This window comes from Tamandua tetradactyla, chromosome 24 (genome assembly GCF_023851605.1).
Source record: "Tamandua tetradactyla isolate mTamTet1 chromosome 24, mTamTet1.pri, whole genome shotgun sequence".
Classification (NCBI taxonomy): Eukaryota; Metazoa; Chordata; class Mammalia; order Pilosa; family Myrmecophagidae; genus Tamandua; species Tamandua tetradactyla.
In genome coordinates this window covers 7,604,649-7,625,535 of record NC_135350.1, presented here as the reverse complement: position 1 = coordinate 7,625,535, position 20,887 = coordinate 7,604,649, and the positions used below count along the sequence as shown (strand labels likewise).

Genomic DNA, 20,887 nt, shown 5'->3' with positions numbered 1-20,887 from the left:
AAAACAATAACTGGTCTCACCAAGGTCCAGATAAAGAAAATTTGATGACATTGTCATGCATTATAATTCATTTCAGGAGAAATAATTGAATTTCTTATCAATTCCCTGCTTGATTACATCAATAAGTGTATTTAGCTAAAAAAAAAAAATTAGTGGAGAATTACCTATTGCATTGCAGTGTATTAGCTGACCTTGAAACTTGACTCCTTTTGACTTCAGAGCTCAGATATCTGATGATTAAAGACTCTTTCATAAACAACAGAAAACTCTGAAATTTCTGATTATATAGAGCTATGGGATTTCAGGGGAAATGGAGAGTTTATTCTCTTTCAACTTCCTTGTATTTAAAAATAATGATATCCTGTGGGGCAATAGCAAAGCACGTGTATCCTGATCATGTAGTGAAATGACCACCAGTGTGACTACATCAGGGAAGATGCTTTTTAAACTAATCTCCTTGATTGCCTTTCAAAGGTACACAGCATCTGCTTCTTATTAGGAATTTTTCCACAGCAAAATTTATGGAAAAAATCTTAGAGATCATAGATAACACATAATGTCTTCTGGATTGATTGCTTGTGGATGCATCTGCTCATGTCAATATCTGTTGACATTATACTGTAGTTGTGTTTGAAAGAAAAGAGTTAGTCAAACTCTTTTCTTTCAAACTGAATTAGTTTAGGCTCAGTGTCATGATTAGTTTAAAGAAATTCAACAAAATTTTCATTTAAAGTTGTGGTTTCTCATTTCTGCAGCTTTTGCCCACTCACTCTGAGATTTATTACCATGTGGTTCCTCCACCTCCAGCACCTGGTTCATTTTTCCTCCTTTCTCCAAGACTGTGTTTCTGCAAAAGTCACCAAATAATCTTGTCACTAGTTTTAATGGTTATTTCTGAATGACTGAGCTTCATATCTATTCAGAAGCAGACAATACTAGTCCCATCTTTATCTTCTAACTGATTCTTTATTAATTTCTGTGGTTTTTTTTTTTTTTAATTCTTTTGGTTCTCTATCGTCCTTATTCTCTTCCTCTTCTACCCTTTAAATGCAGGTTTTCGTTTAGATGATATCTTCTGTCTTCCTTTCATTCTTTCTAATTTTCCTTTCCGAACAATCTTGTAGTTAAGATTTAATTCCAAATGGAAAACAAGCAGCTTTTTCCCCTAGGTTTACTAAAATCGTAAAGTATTAGAATTGAAGGGGAAAATGGTGTTTACTGAATTAAGAGGACTAGAAAAATGAAACAACTTGCCTAACTTACATCTAGTAGGAAGGAGAAATGATACACAGAATCAGGTATTCTAATTCTAAACACAATTCTTGTTTTGTTACATCAGAGGCCAGGAGGCGAGAACTCCAAGAGGTAGAGATGGAGAAGGAAGCCAAACCCAGCCCCAGATGAAACTGCTCCATATACTTTAGTTGAAAGCAAGTAGATAGAAAAGGGGTTGCAGTAGGTGATAATTTATTTAAATGATGACATGCTCCCAAATGAATACTTCTTGTCACTATTTGGTTTGTTTGCTTTCCCTTCCTTTTTATATTCGCCATGGACCATTTTCTTTTGCTTTCTTGAGCTATTCCATTGGTCTTCCAGTCATTTTCTTTTCTTTGTATTCTTCAGTTAAGCTGGGTTTAAAATTTAAGCTATCTGTAACAATAGGAAATTTGCCTAAAATATTTGCATTTGGGACACTAGTAGAAGTACTACTTTTAATAGAAGCATCGCTAGTCTAATTCCAATTCATTCAAGTGGAATTATTAATAAATATATTACCCATTTACTGTTATGTGTTTCAAGTTAACATTTGCACTTGGTGTTTCTTTCACCTGAAATTATATTTTCTTATTATTCAAATGGCTCAGTTCCTCACTTCCCTTATTACAAGTCACTTTCTCAGTGAAGCCCCTGACCACCCTAAAATGTCAGTGCCACTTCATATCCCCTCCACTGTGTGTGTTTTCTATTCTACTTACCACTATCTAATATATTATATCCTTTCCTTATTCATTTTGCTTATTGCCTGTTTTCCCTTTTAGTCTGTGAGTTTCCTGAGGGCAGGGTCATGGTCAGTTTTGTTCACTGTACTATCCCCAGTGCTAGGAGAAATTCTGGCTCCTGCTGAGTGCTTGTTAAGCATATATCTGTGTTCCACACAAACCTTGTTTACTTCATTGAGATCAAATGACAAAAATATGCTTCTAGAACAGGATGAAAGAAACTAAGTTTCTTCATCAAAAACACGAACAAGATGTCATCTTTGGAAGTAAGAACATCTACATACATATTAAATAAATGAAGTAAAATCCTGTCTTCCATGTCAGAAATCATTTTCTTTACTGGCAGTCTTTATTCTTGGAATCCTGATTAGAAGTATTTTCTTACTTCCAGTTGTCATTTCAAAGCAGTGAACACCTGAGATTGTAAATGTCTGTTTTGGTTAAGAAACAAATGCTTCTGTCAATGCTGCCAAATTCCAGAAAAATATCAAGGGAACAATGTTTCTCTATGACTTTTTATGTTTTCATGTGAAACAAAATATGAGTAACAAAGAAAGTGTGACTTGCTTTCTGAATTCATTATTCAGACATAAAGAAATTCAGATGTCAGAAGTCTGTGCAAGTCTTATCCATTCCTCATCTCAAAACAGAGCTGGAAGACAAGGTCAGCTGGCAACTTTTTTCCTTCCCCTCATGTATTTTCTGATGCATCTTCAGAGAGAAGTGTTTTTTTAAGTGGCTCTCTTCATTGTGATGTAGAAAGTAAAACTTTACAGAAGGTAAGAAAGACCATCAGGACTGACTAATTCACCTAAATGCAAACCAGAATTTGTAGATTTTGACCTCAGAAAACCCTGAAAGAATTTCATCATGTTAATATATTATTGAACTACATACCTCCTTTTCCTTATATGCGGTAGTAAAACAGAATAAACTTTGATGAAAGACAGAGATTTAAACCTCACTGCATTAAAAAGCCCTGTCAGTTAGGGCAGATAAGTGTACCAGCTTAACATTTAGAATCCTATAGTGTAAATAGTGCTTACTATATTTCATAAGGCTGTCTTCAGAATTAGATGAGATAATTTGTATAAAGTATATGATAGACAATAGGTGAACAGTTGCTAGAAACTTCCTCCACAAAGACATTCACAGACACACACACACATTTCTCCTTATAATGTGCTAATAATTTATTTCATTTAATGATGAATTTAAAGAAGAGGGTGTCAAGGAACTTAAATGTTTTGCTATGTTCTGGTCCTGTCCTATTGATTTAAAATAAGTATTTGGGGCAATTTTTGGACAGTCCCAAAAAGGAAATCTCACATTTTTTTCAAAAGGTTTTTTTGTAAGTAAAACTGCTGAGGTTGTGGTTAGAAAACTTGGTCAAAATTCCTAGGTTTACTTTCTGTGACTGAGAGTTGATGTTGTACCATAAATTCCTAAAACATTGGTACTTTTCCAAGACATCATTCTGTAGGCAAGCCAAATTTAATATGATTGAAAATATTATCCTTAAGATTATTGCTGTACTTTTTAGGGTAAGTTAGTTACCATTTTTCATTTTGGGTGAAAATGTGGTGCTTCATTTATTACAGTTTTCCATAGCAAAAGAACTTAATCTGCCTGAAAAGCTGTTCTTACTATTTGCTTTCTTAATTCTCTGCAAATGGAAAAATGTAATTGTTGTAAGCCTCAATCATCTAAACAGAAGTCTTTCATAGCCCTTCACAGAATTTCTGATTTAAAAAGATGACAGAGACTGAAACTGTAAAGAAATACTTTTACCTTGCTTAATACAGTCATTATTTTTACTTATTTTTATATAGTCATTTAAATGCTCATATAAAACGCAATATGTTTTTTCTACAAACGTGGTTATTTATGTAAATCTTTGGTCATGTTTCATGACTCCAAACTTGATTACAAATGCATAGTATTCTAACTGATGAAACTGAGCTTTTAATAAAGCTCTATGGCATTTCTCTAAACCCCCTTGAAAGAATTAAATTTTAGGTGTTAATTAGTGTCCTTGTCAAACTGTCAAGGCATTACCCAAATAGGAACCCAAAGATACTTGAGGCAGAGAGAGAGCAGAATCTTTAAATATTTATCAATTAGAAACTAAAGATTCAAAGCACATGTGTCTGAGAGCATTTGATAGCTGTTATTAACCTAGAAATAGGTCTTAGAGATCTTCTAGGTCGACACCACCACTCTGTCCATCACCATCCAGCTTCATTTCTGTAGGCTGCACACATGGACTGTGTCAGTGCTGTTGGATGGCCTCCTTCACAGAACCCCCCACCCCCAGGATTCCCTTTTCCAACTCTGTGTGCCCAGCCCCACCTTCTGCCTGGTTTGCTGCTAATGGCTCATACTAGTGAGTTTCTGAAGACTGGAGAATACCCTTGGCACTGGAGTCCCCGACCAAGAAGTTTTCAGGACAACTTCCTCTCCCATAGTCACTGACTGGTTTGAAGTACAAAAGCCCAGCTTTTTTGCATCCAGTCAGCAACTCTGAAGTGTTATTTATACTTCAGAGCTTGTTTTCATTTTCCTATTTTGCTCCCCTCACAACCTTTCCAGTCACTCCTTGAGCACTTAATAAATCTTTTCCACTGGAATCCTTGGCTTAGAGTCTGCTTCTAGAAGAATTTGCTTTAGTATGTTATAAAGAAGAAAATAAAGAAAGAAAAAAAAAAGACTAGACCTAACCAGATCAATAACTAGACTTAATCCAGTGAGAGAGTGCAGAGTGTGGATGGCATATAATCCAGTATGTCATAGACTGCAAAATCTTGACTGGTGATTCTACTCTTGACTGACCATTAGAATCATATGGGGAGCTATTTTTTTTTTTTTTTTTTTTTTTTTACAGAAAAGGATGCCAAAGCCATAGTCTCTATATATTAAATGAGGCCCTCTGGTAGAGAGGCACAGCAATAATTTAAATATATATTTTTTGCATGGACAGGTACTGGGAATCTAACACAGGCCTCCTGCATGGCAGGCAAGAACTCTGCTACTGAGCCACCATGGCCCGCCCAACGGCAATGATAGTTTTAAACGTAGCCCAGGTGATTCTAGTGGGCAGCCATGGTTGAGCCCTCTGCCTGGTGTTAACCAAATGAAGTTGTAAAATAGAAGTAGAGTTGGATAAGAAGTAGCAAAGAAGTGACATTTGAATGTGGCAGTGCTAGGATATTTTGTTTGCTTTTTTTCTGATTTGATTGGAGCACAGGAGCAGATCAGTCTTTTTAACAAAATTTGCACATTCAAATGGTCACAGAGACTGAGCATAAATAAATGAGAACAGGCAAGCGTCTACCCATTTCACAAATCCTTTTTTGTTTGATATTAACTATGTGTAAACAGTCTGTGCTTCTACCATATGTTCTCCTCTTCCCATACCCCGACTTTGTTTTGATCATGGTCCTCTTTCCTGATCTTTTATTTTCTTACTTTTGCTAGAGATATGGATATCAGAAATGTTTCCACTTTTCTTTTTTTACAGTATTAAGGTTCTCTAGAGAAACCAAACCTACTGATACATATGAATATTAACAAATTTATTGTAGGAAGTGGCTCCAGTGACCCTGGAGATTTGCAAGTGGGAAACTCTGCTAAAGTTTTCATTGAATTGCCTAGGACAAGTGGGCTGGCTGGAACAGAGTAGATTTTTTTTCTTTCTGACTGCTGAGATTCTCAGTTTTCCCTTTAAGGCCTCTCACAGATTGCTAGAGGAGACGCCTCTATTGCTGAAGGCAATCTGCTTTGTTGATTGCTGATGTAATCAGCAAAGATGCAATCAATTGATTAATGACTTAAGTTCAGCTACTAAACATTATCACAGTAACAACTACACAAGTACTTGCTTGACCAAACAACTGGACACCATAACCTAGCCAAGTTGACACATGAAATTAACCATCACACTCTCGTCTATGAAAACATCACAGTAAAATTCAGGAATGGACACTGGTTCTCGTCCTCAGCTCAGCAGACGCAATACAGAGGCTAACACTCACTTATACCATAAAGACAAACTGCTGCCTAGTGCCAGCTGATTGTAGCCATTTGGGCATTCATATCTGTACTGCCAGAAATTTGATTTCTGAATCAGAGATCTCGTTTGTATATTTAGAGTCAAGAAATAATTAAAAAATAAAACATTTTAAGAAACTATGCTGACATGGTATAGAATAACAGAATTAAACTGGGGGGGATGGATTTTTTTCCTGCAGGTCACCGGTTTTTAACAGCTGGTTTAAAATATTTCTGCAAATCTATGATTTTCTTTCGAAAAATGCTAATTTCAAAATTCTATTCCACATGACTTGAACACCTACTTTTCAATGGCCTATAAATGTTGCTAGCTTTCTGGGATTTTTAATTGCGTTCTCTTTCATTGGGCATGTTTATTTATGTATGATTACATATACTTCATATTAGATCGAGAAATATACACACATGTACAAATGTATAAGTGTGCATGCATATTGTTACCTTACATAAATTCAAAAGTTAAAAATTCCATCTTAGTCTTCTGAATGGAAATGATCTAATACCTCTTAAGTAGGCTCTTCATAGGCCCAAACAGAAAGATATTTGCTGGGATTTTTTTTGTGATTGCCACAGTCCTTATGCTCTTATCCCTTTCTATATTACACACCTTTTTGGATTCCATCAGTCTGAAGAGCTATTCAGTGGATATTTGTAGAATCACTATTTTTTGTGCATTTGGGGGTAAGAGCATTTCAAGAAAAATGGAAAATAAGGATTTAAAAATTAAATGTATATAATGACTATAAATTAAAATGTAAAACAGGGAAGGAGAGTTGTATCTCTGAAACAACTTTTCAAAAGAAAACTACGAAAAGGCTTTCTAGACATTTGTAATTTACTAAGGACCCAGAGAAATTATTCATAGTGAGAATCCTTGCAGCTGTTGAAGACAAATGAGATAATAGCTTTTTGTAGATACATATTTACCATTGTAATTAACCACCACAATATTGGAATTCAGGAGCTCAGAGAAAAGAGTAAAGATGGTGTATATTTTTATAGATCAGTTTCATGAATGAATGGTTTATCCTGCAAGAAAAATCTTGATGTCTAAAAATAAAAAGAATGTGAAAGGAGGGAGGAGGAAGGGAAGGTTTTTTTAAAAAACCAGCTCTTGCTTAATTAGCAATCTGGAGTGGAACAACAAAAACGAGGGCCTGAGCAGTCTGGTTTGTCCATTAATTAACACCAAAGCGGGCGGGGAAGGGGAATGCGGTGATAATTGCAGCTGAAGATGGATATTATTATACCAGACCTGTTTCAAGAAGCCATGAAAATCACTGTGCTAGAGAAGCTTATAAAATATCAGATAAAATTATGTATACACACCAAATATTAAGCCATAAGCTAATATGTAGGATGTCGCAAAGTAGCATATGATTTTGAAAATGACGACATGAATGTACAATGAATTTCGAAGGATTAAAAAGTTCATGAAAGAAAAGATGAGCTGTATTTCAATGTTATTTGAGGGATTAAATAATTTTTAGACCAATGTCTTGGTACTATCCATAATTCTCTTTTCTTTCGGTGTATAACCTTGCTTAGGTTGCACTTTAAATTTTTTTCTGTAATTTTTATTTTTCTGCCAAGTAATTTTAAATCTATTGAGCATTTTACTGCTTTCTATTTCTTTCTAAATAAGAGTCTTGATAACTTGCTAGTAAACCTTTATATAGTTCTGTTTCCTTCCCCTATGTGCTTTCATTAGCTCCTCCTCTAATCATCTCCCAGAACTTTCTTACAAAATAATGCTACTTAGGAATAAAGATTGGTATTTCTAATTGGTCTGGGGGAACTAACCAAATACTTAATCACATATAATTTTGAAAAATAAGGAAATAAGCCACTAGAGTCAGACTCAAGTAAGTTCTTAACATCAGAAATATTCATCTTTTTAAATACATGAAATTGTGATTTTACAGAGCAATCGTGCACAAGCTGCAGGATTCCATTTATCATGCACAACCAATACCTTGCACTGGTGTGGAACATTTGTTGTCATTGATGGCAGCACATTTTTATGTTTGTACCATTAAATAAAGACCATGGTTTTTAAGTTAGGGTTCACAACTTGTGTGCTGTAGTCCCATGGATTTAAAAAAAAATTTTTATTCTGTGACCATATATACAATCTCCTTCCCCCTTTAATCACATTCAGGTATATATTTCAATGCTGTTAAACGTTTTCACAAGAAATATTTTTGAAAAATAATATAAAATGACAATTAGTATTTTAACAAATATTAGTTTAATTCAAACTTCATCCCATTTCTGAGTTAAATTGGCCATTAATTATACTTGTTCACAAGAAATATTTTTGAAAAATAATGTAAAATGACAATTGGTATTTTAATGAATATTAGTTTAATTCAAACTTCATCCCATTTCTGAGTTAAATTGGCCATTAGCTATACTATACACTAAATATATTAACAATAGGTTTGTTTGCTTTTTTAGGCTTAGTATTTTGGATTCATTTGTATAAAAATGAAAAATTCACTTTCATTTTTAAAATGGGAAAGAAAAGAGTAATACCTAATCATTTTTTATTGGTCTTAGTTCACGTGAAAACATATAAACTGCAAAAGACCCTGCAACTGTTGTCACTTTCTTCTTGCTCCTCCCTTGGATTTCTCCTCCTCCTCCTCCACCTTCTTCGCTTTCTCTTTATTTTCTTCTTCATCTTCTGATTTTTCTAACACATGAAAGGATGTGGTGGCCACTCCCCAACAATAGAGAAGGATCTGCAGCTGTCTGAAATCTTCTCTTAAATTTTTTTTCACATGAAACACTTACTGGTATACGCCACCCCCACACAAATATGAATGCATATGCATGAAAGTCAGGTGATGCACCTTTGCAATACGATTGCTCATTTGAATGGGGAAAAGCAATCCATGGGAGTAAAGGTGAGTGAAAGCCGGCTGGACCTGCTCAGACAAACAAGGAGAGATGAGGAAGGAGTCATAGCAACAGGCATCATACTGTGAGCCTGAGAAAAATTTCACAAAGGAGATTCAGAAACCTGGATATATTTAATAGAATCAAGTGGAGAATCAAAGTAATACAGCATATATGTAAATAAAGTGGTTTTAAGAGATGAATAAAGAGATGAAAATAATTAAGCATGAACTGATAGAAGAGCCATGATTTTGCTTATTTGACTGATAAAATTGAATGTACTGAATTGTGGTAGCACACACGCATATATATATATATACACATTTATTCGCTGATTTAGATAAATATACATGAATCAACAATTCTTTTCCAGCAATTAAATTAAAGCACTATTGAATGCAAAAATCACATTTTAAAATTATGAATACTATATCCACTACTTTTAAACAGTATGAAGAATAAATGATAAGTATTAGCATTTATTTTTACAGCTTTTGTCTGCGGGTAGCTTTATTCTTCATAATAATGGTCACATTTCCAGGGTGTTGACACTAGGATGGCATGGATCCCCCTCTTTACCCAGAACTTCACAGTATGTTGAGCAGTTAGTGATGGAAAGTCCTGCTTTGAGTCGCCTGGTATTTGGTTAAACATCACATGAATGCAGTTAGTCTCTCCCGAAAGCAAGTATGATATTCAGAATGGAAGAACAGCTTTTCCTTCTTGCTTAGTAATAATCACAGTAATACTAGATTGTTCTGAAACTTTAACAGTCAAATGAGACATTATTTAATATAAAAAAGGGAAGTAAACCGTTTCTACCTTGAACCCATATTTATAGTTTCATCTTCAATTTATTAATTCACTCTTTTATTGATTATATCATATCTAGTTTGAAAAAGATTAGAAATATGCAGAAAATTAGAAAAAAGAAATGAATTTAAAATTAAAAATTATAGAGGATTATTAGGACATAAATTTTAAAATATCAAAACTATATGGTAAAAAGGAGGAGATGGCTTCATCAAAACGGACTAGGCTTAAAACAATTATAATAAAGTAAACTAGTACCGTGTTCTGCCTTCATAAGAAGCTAGTTTGAGAGAGGGAAAAGAACAAATAAAACACAACTGGAGGGTGGGCCACAGTGGCTCAGCAGGCAGAGTTCTCACTTGCCATGCCAGAGACCTGGATTCGATTCCCAGTGCCTGCCCATGCAAAGAAAAAAGGTGCAACTGGAGGTTTTTGAAATTTCTAACATCTGCAATGTAAAGCAACCAGATCAGTTTGCATGCATTTGTTCTGTCCTTTCCTTCTGAGTCTGGTTTTCTTCAGTTTTGCCTGAACCATAGACATGTTTGTTGTTCTCTGGAAGCTATGCAAGTTGTTAGGAAACACACACACAAACACGCACACACATGCACGCATACTTTTACACTCTACTCCAAACTTGCCTGCTCTAGTCACTTAGCTTGTATTAAAACATATAAAGTTTAAAAGTTGGCAAAGGTATGCCTGTTTTCCTTTTTATCAAGAAGGACACTCTACTATGTTTTCAGACATAAGTAAGTATATGCCATTCACGAAAATTTTAAAAATGATTACCAACTTTGGTTCCACAGAATTCTATTGTTCAAATTCTGGGCCCAGAAACATTTGCCAAAATATAAGTTATGGAACTTTTGTTTTAAGAGGTTGTTGCAAAATGGTTTCCTCTACTCTTGTTTTTTGAAACCTTCTGAAAACAGTAAAAAAAAAAAAAAAAAAAAAACAAACATTAGAATACAGAAATTTTTCACTAGTTACATCCACAATACACATTTTGAAAATATCTTCTAGGTATAATGATATTTAGAGTAATTAAGGGAAGATAAGCTTGACGCATATCTCTTGAGATGTATGCAGAGTATAATTTTGTCTAAAAGTAAGTAATATGCTCTGAAAATATCCAGGTAATGAAATTTTGCTTAGAACAACGTCCAGGGACACAGCATTGAATATCCCTATGACCCAATTTCATACCCCAGAATGGCACAACTGACAATCTGGAGGAGCAGCCACATGAACAGTCTATTTTTGCTTTTGTGATCTTACCTTTTAACCCACAGAAACAACCTAGAGCTGATTTGGTTCAGAGCAAAGAGAAAAGGTAAGTGCTACCATCAAAAACATGATGTTAAATAGTTAGGGTCTCTTGATCTTGCATCAAACAAGTTTCTTTATCTTGGTGAGAAGGTGAGTTCATTGAAGATGCATCATCAAGGAACTAGAGTAAAAACTTTCCAAGACCAGTTCCGTGTGGGAAGCGTGGTTTGGGCTTTTACAATTTAAACAGACAAAGAAGTGGCCAGAATTGGTTAATGCTTCTTGTTATCTTGTAGGCACCTCATGTTGTTGACTGTTTGAGTATTTGAGCTTGTCCTTCAGAAGGGAGAAAGGTGCCAAATTGAAAATTCATATGCTGTTCCGTTCCTGCAAGCAGAGCAAAGGAGGTTTCTGGGAACAGAGAGTAAGCTCTTTTGAGATTACACCAACAGAAAATTAAGTCAACAAGGGCTTTTTATGCTTAAAATGACTTCAAGTTTGTTTGAGTGAAGTAATCAAAAAAAAAAAAACCACTTTTTTTCTTGCTACTGAAGACAATACCAAGCATTTTTAGCTAAAGGATTATATTGAGTATTTTCTATTTATCCAGCTATTACCAGCACAATGCACTTTTTAAATTGAGTCAGCTGAGCAGAGGTATAAAGAAATGAAGAGCAAAACCAATACAAAAAAGAATTTCAATCAAAGTTATGTAGACTTTCTCCTAACCCAAAAGAGGCAACATTGAAATCAGTGAAGAGATATTATCTGATATTTATTTTGTACTTATCACATGCAAGCACTTTTAAGCACTATTAAGTGCTAACCATTTAAACTTCTCAACAGCCCTATAAAATCGGTATTGGTATTATTCCTATTTTAGTAACAAGGAGCCTGAAGCACAGAGAAGCTGAAAGATTTGCTCCAGATTACATAGCTAGTGAATGGAGAGCTGAGATTCAAATTGAAGACAGGACATTTCTAGAGAACCTGTCTCTGTGACAGTGCCAAGCTATACTATATCGGCTTCAAGGATATGGAACAAAACTTACTAGTAAAACCAAATTAGGGATAGATATATACAAATTGAAGTTGCTGGTTGTTTCTGTTCGGTCTCCCCAAAATATTATTTAGATAGAGAGACTAGAACAACCAACTTCATTTGAAGAATGAATTAAGTATTCAACACAAGATCTGCATAAGATACTACAAAACAAACTGAAGAAAAAAATGGACAGGCAATGAACAGACACATCAGATAGAGAAACAAATGAGAAAATATTTTCTGAAAAGTAAAAGATCTTTAACAAGATTTTAATAATCAAAGAAGATTAAAAAGGACTGGATGAAAGACTAGATCATAGAAAAAGGTAAAAAATAAATTGCCAGTCATAAGAAAATAATAGAAGTTAAGTTAAAGCACTATAAAAATGCAAGTCATCTTAAAAGCAGACAAATAGAATAAAATATACCAAAAACAGTTGAGGAATTGGAGGAAATTTGTGAAAATTACTACACTAAAATATGTAAGTAAACAAAGAAATGAAAGTAATTAGAGAGAAATTGATATATGTGAAAGACACAAAAGATACCCAATTTATACTTTGTAATTTTTCCTGTGGAAGAGTGGAACACAGCCTACTTAATGGGAAAAATATTTGTAAATCACATATTCAATAAGGGTTTAATATCTAGAATATATAAGAAATCCTACAACATCAAAGGAAAAAGATGCACAACCCAATTAAAAAATGGGCAATGGACCTGAATAGACACTTCTCCAAAGAAGATATACAAATGGTCAAAGAACACATGAAAAGAAGCTACATATCACTCATTTTTATGGAATACAAATCAAAACTTCATTACGATACCATTTCTCAACTTTAGAATGATTACTATTTAAAAAACAGAAAATTTCAAGTGTTGGAGAGGATTTGGAGAAATAGCACTCTCTGCTTGTTGGTGGCAATGTAAAATGTTGCAGCTGCTTTGGGAGATAGTTTGGTGGTTCCTCAGGAACCTAAGTATAGAATTACCATATGACCCAGCAATCCCTCTTTTGAAAGCAGGAACTTAAACAGCTATTTGCACACCAATGTACCTAATGGAATTATTCACATTTAACAAAAGATGGAAGCAACCCAGGTGTCCCTCAGTTGAACAATGGATAAACAATATGTGATATATACATACAATGGAATAATATTCAGCATTAAAAAGGAATGAAGTTCTGATACATGTGACACCCTAGACAGATCTGGAAGACATCATGCTGAGGGAAATAAGCCAGATATAAAACAACAAATAGTGTATCATCTCACTGATATGAAATAATTAGAATAAGCAACTTCATAGAGTCAGACATGAGAATATAGCTTACCAAGGGTAGGATGGGGATAGGGAATAGGACTTAATGCTTAAATTGTACAGAATTTCTATTTGGAATGATGGAAATGTTTTGATAATGAATGGTGGTGATGGTAGCTCAACACTGCAAATGTAAACAACAGCACTGAATTATATATTTGAAAGTGGATAAAAGGTGAAATTCTAGGTTGTATATATTTTGCTATGTTTAAAATTGAAGCACAAACATAGGACTATTCAATGAAAACAGTAAATCCTATTGTAAATATTCAAATATACTTATAGTACAATTATAAAAATGTTCTTTCATTAATTTTCACAAATGTACCACATTAATGCAAGATGTTAGTAATAAAGTGATTTTTGTGAACTCCATATGCATGATTTTTTAAAAAACCTACCACTTGAGTAATAAAAAAGAAAGAAAGCAAAACAAATGTAACAAAATATTCAAAGATGAAATAAAAGAAATATTTACTGAGATAAGATCAATTGGGCCATTGGAAAATTGGGACACCTTCCAATAGAAATAACTTGGTGAACTTGCTGAACTGTAATGAAAGAGATATTTAGGGATTTCTATAGGGAAAAAAAAAGACAGTCATAATAGGGTGGCACAAAGTTGAGAAAACACACAAAAAAAGAAATGGTAATCAAATAATTTTATAACTAGACAGCAGTTGTTCAAATATACAGACAGCGAACATTATGAAACACTCTACTTTTGATAATAACTAAGTGGCTTCTCAATGGTTCTAGAGTAAAGTGGGTTTTAAACCGCCCATAGAGACCTGTATGGCCTTTTCCTACATAATATTCTACCCTTTCTCCCACCATGCCCTTATATACTCTCTGCCTCCTTGGTTTGAACACCCATGGTCCCTTCCACCAAGGGGCTTTGGAACATGTAATTTTCACCTAGGGAGGATCATACCTTTCTCAACTTTCTTTTCCCGATGAATAAATTTCTGCTCTACTTTTGGACCTCAGAAAGAATAATCACATCCTAACTAAGCTAATCTTAATGACGGACTATGCACTTTTTGCTTTCCTTGTATTTCCAGCACCTACTAGAGAGGATTTGATTTAGAAGATGCCATATCCCAAAGAAGTTGTACCACTCTCTCTGAGTTGCTTTAAGATGGAATTTCCCAAGCTGTGATTCATTAAATACTATTGTTCTGTTAAGTATTAATCGATGCATTGTAAAATAGAGTTATGTTGGACTTTGAAAATGCTGGTTAAATGACATTTTTTTTTTTACTACAGGAGTTCTCGGATCCTTTAATAGCCTACTCTATGATGTGAATTTTCCAGAGAAGATTATACTTTTTAACACACATTGATTACAAAACTTTTTAACAAAACACCTCCTAACATCATGTGTACAACCGTGTTCCAAATGTGGAGCATAATGGCTTAGAGAATTTGGCTGGACCTACACTGTGGTAATTGAAAGAAATACCAATTAGCAAATGTTAGAATCACTAATCTCTGCCATTTACATTGGACTTTTCTTCTCAGTGATTCTTTCTTATACATGGTAGCTTTTGCTCTTTCCTTGTATTGGCCTCTGAATTTGGTAATGAATTAAACAGTCTATAGAAAATCTTTGCAAAGTTTCATTTTGAAACAAAGACCAAGGTGATGGATGTTTTGTCTATTTCTTCCTAAATATGTTTATTTAGTAAATGTTAATTAATAATTATTTGTGTAACAGGCTTGGCTCTCAGGAAGATACTCATTTGTAGGACATAACCTCTGTATGAAAGCAGTCTATAATACAAAAGGGGAAATAACCATGCACACTAATAATGACAACACAAAAAGCATGAGCTAGATACTCTATCAGTGAAACAAAGTGCCAAAGGGATTCTTTGGAAAAACCAATCACCTCTTCCTAAGAATATCAGCTAAATAGATAAAAGATAATATGTGGAGTGGGAGCTTCAGCTTAATAGCCTCAATTTTAATGTTCTTAATAAGCAAGAAGGCAAAGTTACATGAAAATAGGGAGTGTGTGGGAAAGCTAAGAATCTGAGAAGAGAAGTGATGTAGAATTTGAGTTGTAGAGAAAAGACTAATCTATTATGCAGAAATGAGTAGTAACATTGTCAAGTAGCTTTGAGCACCCAACTGAAAATAGTCAGCATAAATTTATGGTAGGTCAGTTAGCATGGTTCTGGGATTAGCAAAGTCAAATGAGAGAAATGCTCTTCTTAACTATCTGTGACAGACACTGAAAAATTTTAACCATTTGAACAAAAAGTCTATTTTGAACTATAATAGGTCATTAATCTTCACTGTTAATTCCTCAGTGAATTGCTAAAAGTTCTACAGGTCATTGAATCTTTATAGAGAGCCTGACTTCACTGTCAAAGAACTGTGCATTTCAATTTGTGAATCTGCTTTTAGAGTGTTGATTATTAAATAAAAGAGAAGTCAGTTTTATCTCATGCTCTAGCTGCTGTTGACTTTACATAAGTGTTATATAATGAGAGAGGTTAATGTCCTGTATAGTTGAATTTCACTCAGAATACTTTATGTTATATTCCAAGTTGTTACACATGATTTATAATTGTTGGTAAGATGGTTCTGTTAGTTATACTATGTTATGGCTAATTTTCACTTAATCACATCCAATAAATCACCATAAAAGCAGATCATACCATACATTGGCATTGCAAAACAGCGTTAAAAAATTCATTTGCCTTAAAAAAAATGCATTTGAGAGGGCTTCAACTTGTAGAGAAAAGTAAAACTACACAGGCCTATATAGTTGGCCTACTTCCACTAAAGGGATAATAGAGCTAGCTGTGTTTTGTTTAATATTTTTATATTTTCTATCTTTGTTAGATATTCCCAACACTGTCACTGCATGAGCTTCAAGTGTATAGTGAATTTCCAGGATATCCTCAAGAATGAGCTTCCTTCATTAGAAATTTCACCTGTTCTTGTGTTACAGTCTTTTTCCCTTCCATTCACGCCATTATGTGGGATAAAGGGGAAAGAAAAGAAAGAAGATGGTAAGAGGAAAAGGAAGAGTGCTTATTATCTTGCATCTTGACCTGAACACATGAGTTATATCTTGTGTGAAGCCGACCATTATCTAAGACCCTTTCCTCTTCATGTGGACTGCAAGTATAAGAGTCAAGAAAAATGTCTTCACTTCGTTCTATTGGCCTTTGGACACATCCCAAATGGATTAAATAGATATTTAATATAGGCGGTTGAATATATATATATATATTCATATATATATATATATATATATGAATATATATTCTGACCCCACATCTTTTTGAGTTTTTACTGCCTTCTGATGTAATTAAAATTTTGTCTACATGCTCTGTTTTCCAGGTTACAGTGCAGAGACAAATCTCTTGTCTAAGGGGGGGCCCTGGTGTATGATCCTGGTCACCCTCTTTCTTTCCATTTTAGGAGGCGTGGCAGAGAGAACTGAGCAAACCTTTGAATAGAGCACTAGGTCTCTCTCCAGCCCCGCTGGCATTAGTTGCAATCTCTGGCCAGGGACTCCAATTGTTACATGATTGACCAAGGGTTCTCTGGCTTCTCCTGACTGTCCAGTAAATAACATAGCAGCATGGGGATAGGGTCCTTCTCATGGAAATCTTTCCACGTTTTGTACTGGCCCAGCATACATCTTACAGTCTGGTGAGTAGAAAGGGGACTTCATCTTAATTGCTCAATTGCTTCTATATTTCCCTCATAAATGTATCAAGACAAGTGAGTGCACATCTGTGTCTCTTGCATTAAGGTCACTAGTGACTTCCACATTGAAATCTAATGAGCACCCTTTTAGCTTCATTATACTTGTGATCTCTTTAGCACTCCATGTGTGAACCATTCCCATTATCTCTTTTTTCCTTTCTTTGCTCACTGCTCTATACCAGTAGGCCTCAAACATTAATCAAAATCAGCCAGAACAACCTCCTGGGCTTCATTCGAGTTTCTGTTTCAGTAGTATAAGTCCTGAGAATTTGAATTTCTAACGTTTTCACAGGGGAGCTGATACCACTGATTTGGGGGCCACACTTTGAGGACCCCTAAACTCTCTTGGAAACTTCATTTATCTTCACAATTTCCCCATTTAGGTATGCCACTATTTGTGACAACTCCTCAACATCTTCTTTGCCAGATTATTGCTTTCATGAGGCCTATAATTTCTCCTCAAGATCCAGGCTGTCTCCAGCCTTCAGATATCCTTCAGTTCTGTGGCTTTTCCTATATATACTGGCTCCCAAATTTTTTCTCTATATACTATATATTTTATATAAAGTAACCTATACTTTTTTTAATTTTTAATTTTTATTTTTAATCTTATTTTGTTTTAAGTGACCCATTCTTTAAGCCTCAGTCATCTCATGGAGTCATGGTGTGGATTAAGTTGTGGACCTTGAATACTTTGTCCAAGACAAAAATTGTGCCACTGTAATTTTTTTTTATATGTGTAAGAGAAGCACTAGCAGAGAACTGCAAACAATTTTTTGTCACTGAGACATTTTAAAATTATCTCTTTGGACAATGGATCAGGTCACTTACAATGACATTATAAGGTACTATTGTAAGGTCTTAGAGACCACGGCAAGAATTTCTGATTTTTAAGAATATACCTTTGAATTGGGAATGTCTTAGATGTGTCTGAGTGTTTTTCTGCACTTAAATTTTTTTTAATTTTATCTGTTGATAGAAGGTCAAAATATGATAATAAGGCCACAATTTGACTCAAAGAATAATTTATAAAAGAGGGTCGATTAGAATAGGTAATTGAGACTAGACTATATACTATTTTTAAAAAGACCTTTAAAAATAAATGCAAAATTTAAAATATTGTCAGGAAGATTAAATTTTATATAAATAATTCCTGCAAGGTACAAAATAATAGCTGTGATTAATTTGACATTCCTTGTTTAAAATTTGTAGCAGTATCTACAGTTCAAACTTTTCAATTTAATTAATCTGACCAGATAAATTATATTAAGTCCTGTTTTGAGTGATTGCATAAATAGATTTGTATAAGACAGGCATTTGATCAAGTTTCGTAATTACAAATTATATAATTTGATCCAACGCTTGGACATTTTATTGGTAAGATGCCCAGAGAGAAGCAGTCAGTGAACAAAATAAAGATGTAGTTATTCAAATAAATAACTGTTTGACAGCATAACTCTTTCATATTGGACAAAAACACTCATCATCTCTGTGTAAAAAAGCAATATTTGTTTATAGAAGTCTGTTCTAGTTGCTCTATTTTTTGCTGTTATGTAATCACACTTTTTATGTTGAAAGAAACATGGTCATCTAGTACATCCTGCCTCATAAAAGCGGGAAGAAATAGTAATCATCTTAAGAATTCCTCATTCCCTTACTATATTTTTTCTTCTAAAGACTTTCATGACATTTTCATGACTGGCAATTTTGTCTATCAAAATATTAATGTGTATGATGTATTTGTCTCATTTCAAGCAGTAAGCAGGGTCTTGAAATTCATTTCTAGACTGATTTGTTTGGAAAATGCAACAGTGATGCTTAATATTTATATAAGATTCAGTTTTCAATAAAATCATTAAAAATACTTTAACTTATTTAAAGATTCTTTTTTCGTATGTAGGTTTCTGAAAATTGAACAGATGTATTCTATATTCTATACCTGATAAACAGATTTTTAACTCTCTGATTAGGTCCTAAAGACTTGTGATAGACATTTTTTTTTTTTTTAATACATGGGCAGGCACCAGGAATTGAACCCAGGTCCTCCGGCACGACAGGCAAGCGGCCTTGCCTGCTGAGCCACCGTGGCCTGCCCTTTGTGATAGACATTTGATCTAAGTGAAAAATAAAGATTTTCTTAAGCTGCTTGTATTTTAAGAATTGTTAGTTTTCATATAACTTGGTCTATTGAAACCATGTCAATGCAAGTATTATGTGTCATTGCAGTGAATTAAATTGATTATGCATCACTGCCATGAATTAAATAAAATAAGGACTTTTTACACGTTCATACTGTCTTAGCATCTCAGAGGTTGGTAATAATGTAATGACCTCTGCATTGTCATAATGCCTCAACATCTTACAACTCCTTGCTAGGTCCCTTAGTTGCTTCCCCTCACACCTGCTTATATGAGATAAACAGCTTCTGTATCTCCTCTCTGCCTCTTACCTGGGCTTGCTAATGAAAGTCAAATACAAATTCCCTAACCCTCATAGTTGCTTGGCTAATCACTTAAGATGTCCACCTGGCTAGGTTTCAGTGCCCAGTTCGGTCAGGTAAGCACTGGTCTGATTGTTACTGTGAGGACATTTCATGAACTTAAATTCTAATAATGTGACTGCATTTTTATGTCTGATTACATCTACAATTAACTGAGGAGATTGCAATAAAAGTATTTTCATCCAATCAGCTCAAGATTTTAAAATTAGAAGTGATGATTTCAGCAGCCAGAAAAAAGAAGGACCACCTCTACTTCAGCCAGTCAGCTTCTCTCAGGGGATGCCTGTCTTGCTGAGAGACTTTCTCCCTTGTTGCCAGGTTGTAAGCTGCCATATGGAAAAGGCCACAAAACCCAGAGCCAAGGAGCCAACAGCCAGCAAGAATCTGAGGCCCTCAGTCTGTCAGGTTGCAAGAAACAAAACACTGTCACCAGCCAACTGATCTTGGAAGTAGTTCCTTCCCCTGTTGAGCTCCAGGTGAGAACCCAGCTCTTGCTGACCCCTCAATGGCAAGCTTGCAGATCCAGTTAACCCATGCCTGGGTTCCTGATCCACAGATACTGTGCATGCTTTTAGCTGCTGAGTTTATGGTAATATTGTTATGCAGCAGTGCATGACTAATACAATGGGGAAACTAGTTCTGTAATTTTTCTAATTCAACAAGAAGGATAGATTTCAGTGACTTTTCTACAGTAGTTCCAAGGGCTAATATATTTAGTGGAAACATTATAACAAACTATTTAAAGAGTCAATATAATTGCAATAGCTTTGACTTGTTCATAATATTTACTATTATGACTGATACAGAAAATGGAATGTTTTGGTCTTTTGAATAATAAGACATGTTCAATGAAGAACACTTTAGACCATTTTGGGTTTTCTTCCCAGGTTCACAGCATGGCGATGAGTACTTTTATGAAACATGCATTTTTCTGTATTTATATTATTCTTCCATAAAAAGTGTTAAATTATAGCTATAGGTATGAAACAATCGAATTGCTTGTGTATGTATGTCTTCTTACTAAAATCTAGAGTAGAAAATCAAATAAATAGAACCAATAAGGCCATTTTTAACATCGCAATGATTAATTTTACCCCAGGGTTTATAAATGCTGTCACAAAAAAAAAGTAAATTAAAATGATAGATAACTGACAGATGCTAGATGGTAATTGATATATAAAGATAGATACACAGGTACACAGATACATAGATACATAGATAC

At 34.4% G+C, this 20,887-nt stretch overlaps 1 long non-coding RNA gene across 1 annotated transcript; it reads left to right on the top strand.

The window, feature by feature from the left end:
* Positions 1-1,370: 1,370 nt before the first annotated feature.
* On the top strand, positions 1,371-4,602 carry LOC143668453 (uncharacterized). The gene is made up of 3 exons (XR_013168448.1): positions 1,371-1,517; positions 2,591-2,782; positions 4,257-4,602. It is a non-coding gene; the product is annotated as an uncharacterized LOC143668453 (long non-coding RNA).
* Positions 4,603-20,887: the final 16,285 nt, after the last annotated feature.